Source organism: Corapipo altera, unplaced genomic scaffold (assembly GCF_003945725.1).
Source record: "Corapipo altera isolate COAL_440 unplaced genomic scaffold, ASM394572v1 22, whole genome shotgun sequence".
Taxonomy (NCBI): Eukaryota; Metazoa; Chordata; class Aves; order Passeriformes; family Pipridae; genus Corapipo; species Corapipo altera.
The window spans coordinates 9,925,499-9,932,984 of NW_020884886.1; the positions used below are offsets into that span (position 1 = coordinate 9,925,499).

The 7,486-nt window shown below is 42.4% G+C and overlaps 1 protein-coding gene and 1 long non-coding RNA gene across 3 annotated transcripts in view; one reads left to right on the top strand and one right to left on the bottom strand.

Moving 5' to 3' along the window:
• The window catches only part of RBPJ (recombination signal binding protein for immunoglobulin kappa J region), a 149,993-nt gene that overhangs the window by 84,016 nt on the left and 58,491 nt on the right, over positions 1-7,486 (top strand). The gene's annotated exons all lie outside the window — the stretch shown is intronic.
• On the bottom strand, positions 6,443-7,321 carry LOC113946952. The gene is made up of 2 exons (XR_003527595.1): positions 7,081-7,321; positions 6,443-6,982 (listed from the first exon to the last, which is right to left on the bottom strand). It is a non-coding gene; the product is annotated as an uncharacterized LOC113946952 (long non-coding RNA).

Genomic DNA, 7,486 nt, shown 5'->3' on the forward strand with positions numbered 1-7,486 from the left:
CAGAAGTCAGTATTAACTAAGAATTTTAACTTTTAGAGTACAAATAGCCGCTCTGTTGGATTAATAAATTTTACTTGTCTTTTGTATTTATCAGAGACCAAAATGAGTGTTTGTTTTGAAAGGAAGGTATAAAATGTGTGAAAATCCACAAGTGATGTTTTCTCCAAGGCCATAGAAGATTTATTGCTTCAGAATGATAGCAGAGCAGTTTGCATTCGATTTTGTAAGAAGCCAGATTTTTTTATAATTCATTGTATATGAGGTGTCCCATTAGAGGTCAAAAATGACAAATTATAGCTTGTTGAAGTTAATAATCATCCACTGTGGGTCTGGCCTGTGTTACCAGTCGCCATAAAATTGTCCTGACGGTCCAGAAGGGAAGTTCCTGGGGATGGATGGAATAACTGCTCTGTGCCCCTCCCCTCCCAGCCCTGGCTGTCAAAGAAAGGGGCTGAAAACCAGCTGCACTCTAAACATTGTATTTCTGCTACTATAATGCTTCTGCCAGGCTTTCAGCTGGCAGGTCAAAGAACGGCAGACTTGCAGTCCTCAAAATGAGGAACAAAGGTAGTGTAGGAGTAATGGCAAGGAAATGCTTTAGACTTTTTCCCCACTCTATAACAGCATAAGCACCTCTTGAGGATTTCACACACAAGACCCCCAACCTACGTCCACGTCCAAGCTGTCAGACTATTCCTTTGCGAGAGCGGACACCGTTATGTTGTTTAATTCAGAGCAGTCTCTCTCCTTCTGTGCAGGGGAAAACTGTTCTGGGTTTGTCCCTCTCAAACTCCCCACATTAATGAAATTTTCCTGGGGAGAAATCTCCTAGGTCACAGCATCACGACACTGCTATTAGGTTACAGTCAGCCTCTATTGCTGGGCTGATGGCTGCGATGCATATGTCTCATTATCTTTCATTTAGAAATTTCATCCTAGACTTAAGAAATAACCTTGTAAAGTTTGCTGAGACCAGCTTCAGTTTTGATAAGTCCCCATCTCCTAAAGAAAAAAGCAACGAAAGGAAATCCCTGTTCACCTCCAGTGTAAACCTACCTTCTGTTCATCCCTCATCAGGGTTGGGTCAAGGGAAAAATGTTTGAATTTCTCTTTGTATGATTTTTAATGAAAATTATTGTTCAGTATGAATTCCTTCCAGACTTTCATGATCTTGCTTCTGGCTGCACTACCTCAAACAACAAACACTTAAACAGAAGTAGCTTTACTTTCTTGACTAATCCCATTAGTTTTAATGAGTCTAATCGCACTAGTAAAATTATGCATGTGCTTAGCTCTTGGCAAGGTCAGTGCCAGTAATCAGCTGAAAAACAAACTGATAATGAAGCCATGAGTAATAAGAATGTCTGGATATCTGCATTTCTAGAAAAAGACATAGCTGTCTGGAACATTAAAAATGAAATACTGCTTGTTAAGATTAAAGAAGAGAGAGTGAATTCTGAATCAAGACTGACAACATTACAGAGAAATTACAGAGAAATTCTTTAATTAGTTATCACACATGACATGTCTTCAGTTACCTCCCTAACAGCTATAAGCTCATTACCTTAGTTATGACTTATCAGTTCTTCCATTCATTTATATGAAGCTCATCAATATGATATCCAAGCACTAATGAACTTTAGCATTAAAAGGTCATGTGTAATCCCCTGAGAAGAAAAAATTCAAAAGGTGTCAACGACTGCAGATCTGAGCAATGGAATATTCTCATGAAATTTTTATGGAATTTATTTTCAACAATTACTGCCAGAAATAGTGTGTCTTTTTTCAGGATGAGGATTATAGAAAACGGTCTACAGAACACAGAGGTTCAAAATGAGAGTAGTATGAAAACTAGACTAAGTCCACAACAACTAGAATTTGTGCAAATGTTCTTGACAAAATAAATAATCCAAATAGATATCAACATGGCAGTATTACAAGATAATTATTTTTTAGGATTATGTGTTCCTTGACCATGCCTTTAGACTATATTAAAGAATTTCTGTTTCAGGAGTGTATAACTTCCTCAATGTTTTAAATAAAGAAACAGCCCCAAAACAAGTATTATCTTCATAGCCTGAGGCCACAGACAGTCTGAAGCCCCTAAACATACAAAATTAGTTTAACTTCATCGTGCAGGACCAGCATGAAGCTTAACCATCACTAAATTCTCCAAATCGCATTTATGTGGTACCTAACTTTATAGTCCTTGTGAAGCATTTAATTTCCTGACTCCTCTCTCTAGCCATAGTGAGAATTCCTGTGTGCATGTATTTGTATTTAGAATTACAGGTTAAGGATTTCTGTCCACATTCTGTCCCATTTGACATGTGGTTATGACTGGGCCAAAGACTTTTGTAGTACACAATAAAATGGGATGGTTTATAATGGCAAATGGGTTTTTAGTGGTAGTTTTATCAAGAGGTTATGTGCAGTTTGTGGTTTTCTTTTAGAGTAGTCTGATGAGTTGGCTTTTTATACCTTACTGTAGTTAGTCTGAAATTCCCTTAAGTACTATTCTGTTACACTATTCCCTCAGGTAGGAAAAATGTGTATAATCAAGAGTGTGGGTTTCTCTTGTGTTTTGTTGAACCAAATGAGTTTTCATTCTTTGTGTTTTCCAAAAATGCATTTTACTTACAGTGGAGGTGAAGCATGTCAGCATACATTTTCTCAAAGAGCCTCACGAATGGGAGAGCAGGCTAGTTGAAAAAATCAGCTGTAACTCAGTCACCAAATTACAGTCTTGGGTGTGAGCACGCCTCTGGCAGTGTACATGGTGAACTAATATACATCAGGAAAACAACAAAACTGCAACAGCACCTTTGGTTAAAATGTTTTTCTCCACAAAGACATCTGTTTCCACACTGATTCAGAACCGTAGCATTGCAAATTCAATTTGTACTTATATATGAATAAAATCAATAAAACATCTGGAGCCATATCATAATCTTTAAATCTTCCTTTTACTTCGTTAATTATTTGTGATAATTCACAGTCTCATCAACTGGTTCAATCTTTCCTCTCTTCTTGATTTCCGCAGGATGCAACTAACTTCCTTTGGTGTCTTCTGCTCACAATCAGTCCTACAGGGAGCAGACAGACTGAAAAGGCACTGTATCTTCTCTGTGTTCTGGAAGCATGGAGATTTTTAGAGTTTATCCTGCTGCACTCCTTGTAATTAATGCCTCTGTAACCCTGCATACTATGGTTTAATCTTAGAACTGGTTTGGTGGGTGCACACACTAGCCGTGGCAGAAGGTGAAGGCAGCATGGGAGTCAGGCTCCCAGCAGCACCAAGGAGGTGCCTGGGGAACCCCCCTCTGCCAGTGCCTGTGGCTGTGAATGCTGGGGTGCAAGGGCTTGGCAGTACTTGGTGTGTGGTGGGCAGGCTCTGCCAGCCCCCAGGACATTTTACCCTCCAGATCATTCTGTGAAGTCTGATGGTACCTGAGGGGCACCCTGAGAGTGTGGAGGCTGATGGCACCAGCCACCACTGCAGAGAGCTGTGTGCAGAGAGCAGGGCTAAGGGAATAACCCAGTGTCATGCTTAACTGGAGAACAGGTATCATGTATGCAAGTGGAGGAGCACTGCTGCATAAGAGAAGTTCAGAGATGGGCTCTTTGAAGAGTCCAGTAAAACTAAGGAGGAATGCAGGATAGTTTACATGTAGACAGACAGGAAATTTTACCCAATGGAAAATAAGTGGATCCTTTTCTGGGGTAGGGTAAGAAGCAAAATTTAATACAATGCAAAATGTCTTAACAGGGTGTTCTATAAAAGTATTTTAAAATAAGAGTATTTTAAAATAAAACTTCTGAAAGCAGTCATCAAGCTGTTCACACTGTTAACCTACATAACCACATGATGTTATTACTGTTAACCTCATCTTCCCTCCCCCTCTTCCTTCCTATTGTTTGCTATACTCCTTGCATCTTGTCTTTACACTATAAGAACACTCTGGAAAGGTACTGTACTTGCTTTCAAGGCAATACCACAGGGAGCCCCAAACCCAACTGTAGCCTTTGGGTACTCCCACACTTGTACCTGAACCCACATTAAGATGCAGATTCAGATTTTTCTTTGCTTTACCATCCTCTTTGAGATTATGACACACAAGCAAAAACTATTTAACAGCACTCCTGCTGCAGACTGCTAACTAGCCTATTCTTTCTCCCTGTCACCCTCAAGAGAACGTTGCAAATTCTCTGAGCTATGCTGAACACAATTTCAAACAGGAGAGGCACTTCTGACATCAAGCTGATCGACTAACAGCTTAAGCAACAACTTTTGTTGGCATATGCATCCCAAGTTCAGATCTAAGAGATGTTCTGTGGGCAACTGCCTGTTTATTTTCTTTCCCAGATATGCAGTTCAACCACGCTGTACATCCTGTGCTTATGAAATTCCACCAGGGTTGTATCCCAGTACCCGCCACTAGAATGTGTGATTTATACCACCAGATACAAACTGCAACATCTCAAGATAAACCTGCTGCTTATAATGAGGATCCAGATAACTGTGGTTCTACTACCTGCAATGCTTTTTAAGGTCGCTGGGTTTTAAAATAGCTGAGATTTTATAGGACACATTGTGACCTTTTTTTATAAGATAGGCTGATCTGAGAATGGGATTCTTGTAACCTTGGCCATCTCTTACATACTTTTGCTAAGCACATAAGAGACATGGGACTGCTTCTACATAAAAGGATGCAGGTCTATTGTTTTCTCATTTTCTCCAAGCCAGTGAGGCAGGATACTGTTGTCAAATGAGAAGACTATTAGCTAGTGCTGTGCCCAAAGAAATCAGCTTAGTGGAAGCCTAGAGCCAAGGCTGAGCTGAAAAAAGTTTGGTCTGGACTGGCCAAACAAGCTGCTGAAATCTTCAGCCCAGTTATTACAGCTCGCATCCAGTGCTCCCTGCTCCTGCCTGCCCTTCTCCTCCAAACCTGGGGTGCTTGAGCACTACTGGTCAGCAGCTTCTGTTTTGTCCCAATGATGGGACAAAACTCCAGGCCAAAAGACCTCCTCCCCATCCACATAAAGGGCCTCATCCCTCATGACTCCATGAGTTCTTGCTAGGCTCTCTTTTGTCCTCTTTCCACATGAAGCAAGATTCCGAGAGGACTTGAGAACCATATGGATTCCCAGGTGAAGCTGCATCCACTTAGTATTGGCTAAGGGGCTCTGTCCACATCTGCATGCATTGGTGAATACAAAGTTGGAGGTTGTCCTGTCTCTCAACAGAGTAAACTCAATTTCCTGCTTTAACAGCCTTCCATTTTTGAAGGTGGCTCATGATTCTGAGCACCTAGATGGGGTCACCTGGCAGAGCATCTGCTTGGAAGACAAGTGAGGCATGGAAACCATGTCCTTCAAAGGGCACCTCCAAGCTGTGCTTCTCCAAACTGTCTCTGAAGTGATGGGCCTGATTCAGAACACTTCTGTCAACCTCAGCTGGGCTTAAGTCAAAAAGTCAAACCTCTGATTTGCACAGCAAACACAAAATTTTAACTGGTGCAAACCTTATATTTAGATTCGTTCTTCTACCTCAGCTCTGGAAGTGCTTATACTCATTACAGGCCAGAAAGTGAGGTCTAGTTCCCTGAGGTACTAGATGCTTTCAGTTTCCAATAAAGTCAATAGGAATTGCTCACACTCTATGTGAAATACAAACTTTTAGCAGTAAGAAGAAAATTCAATGCATAAACAATATTAAAAAACCCTCTGTGGCTTATTATCTTTTCTTCCACCAGCTACTCACATTAAGTTCAGGCCATTGTTTTTTATTTGAATAGTATTCCTGGCTTTTTGAAATGCACATTGTCTATAATTTAAAAAAAAAGAAAATCAATGGTTGGTTGTTTCATAATGTACTGCTGTCAGTGATGGAAAGGATAAAAATGTTTTCTATAATTATTAATTCTTTGAAATAATATACCTGCTCCAGTGCCCAATTAATCTGGTTATTAATCAAAGTGCCTTCTTTGTAAACTATTAAAAGAGTTTAGACACTGCAGATTATTGTGTCTGCATTTTTAGTTTTTCCAGTTGGATTCAAAACACACTAAAAGAGAGGCCCCATAAAATGACCATCTAGAGACAGTCCATGGCAAATATCCAGAAACTACTCCTAATGGAATGGAGTTAGCATGAGCTGAGATCATTCTTTAGCCTTGGGAGACAAAAAAAAAAAGAGAGAGAGATGTTTTTAGAAAGAGATTTCCAAAGGGATTATGAGTTGCTCTTTGCAAACAACACAGAGGAATTCCAGTATGCACTGTGCTTTTGCCGAGAACTGTGCCTACAAGGGAGGCAATCAAAGTCCTCTCCCACCTCACCTCACGGGGAGGGGGAAATCATGATGGGGAAAGTCCCTTAATGACAGGAGACAATAGCTGTTTGTACAGTGAGTAGAATTACAGCAAACTCTGTCACCAAGCAGTCTCTTAAAACATGATTTTACTCATCTGCGACATTATTCATTGAATTAGTATTAGCAGTGGACAGAGTATGTGGGAGAGAAACTCAAACTCATATTTACGAGATTACTGAAATATTATCTTTTTCCATAATTTGGGAGACAGCAGAGGTGCAGAGCTAAAGCAATAAGAGTGGTGTGGCCTTTGTAATCTCAGCAATCTTTAAATCAGTGTGGCATTTGTGCCCGAAGTTCGATTGACACCTTGTACTAAAGACATGGAAGAGGCTGAATGGACGGAATTCTTGACGTAAAAGGATTAATTTTCAAACATGGTCTCCTAATGGACAATCAGACCTTCTCCTTGCCCCCCTGAAGCGCTAATGTTAAATGAATCTAAAATTAGGGTCGTCTTTTTCTGCCATTTCCAAACGCCGGCGCACCCCGGCAGCTCCAGGTGACTCCCGTCCCCTCTGTCACGGCGGGCTCGCTGTGCTGGCTGGAATTCTGGCACACGCCACTGCTCCTGTTTGCTGAACAAACGCACCTTACGCACTTCGGCTGCAGATAGAAACAGTATTATGAAACTGGGCTTTCAATGTAAAACCGACTCCTAAAACAAGTGATGTTGACATTCCTCCATAAGAAACGTGACAGACCTTTCTAACGGCTGTGCCTCCAAATCCCGGCCTCCTGCTGCTAAGTTCTTTTTCACCACTTGGAAGAAAACGACGTCCTTTCCCGCTCCCCTGTTTCCCAGCCCCGCGTGGCCGGGTCCTTGATCCCGATCCCTTTGCTCGTGTCCCTAGGCCGCGCACGTGCCGGGCCCGCGGGCACCACGAGGCGGGCGCTCCCACGCCACCGTCCCGCGAGGGTGGGGGAGGAGGAAGCCGCGTCCCTGTGCCGATCCCCGCGCGCTGGCACCGCCCCGCCCCCCCCTCCGTGCCCCGAATGGTCCCTCCCACCCCCGGCCCCTCCCGCGAGCGGGGCCGGGGGAATCCCTCGGCTTCCCCGGCCGCGCGCTCCGCTCTCGCGAGATCAGTCGCCGCTGTGCGCCGTGCCCGG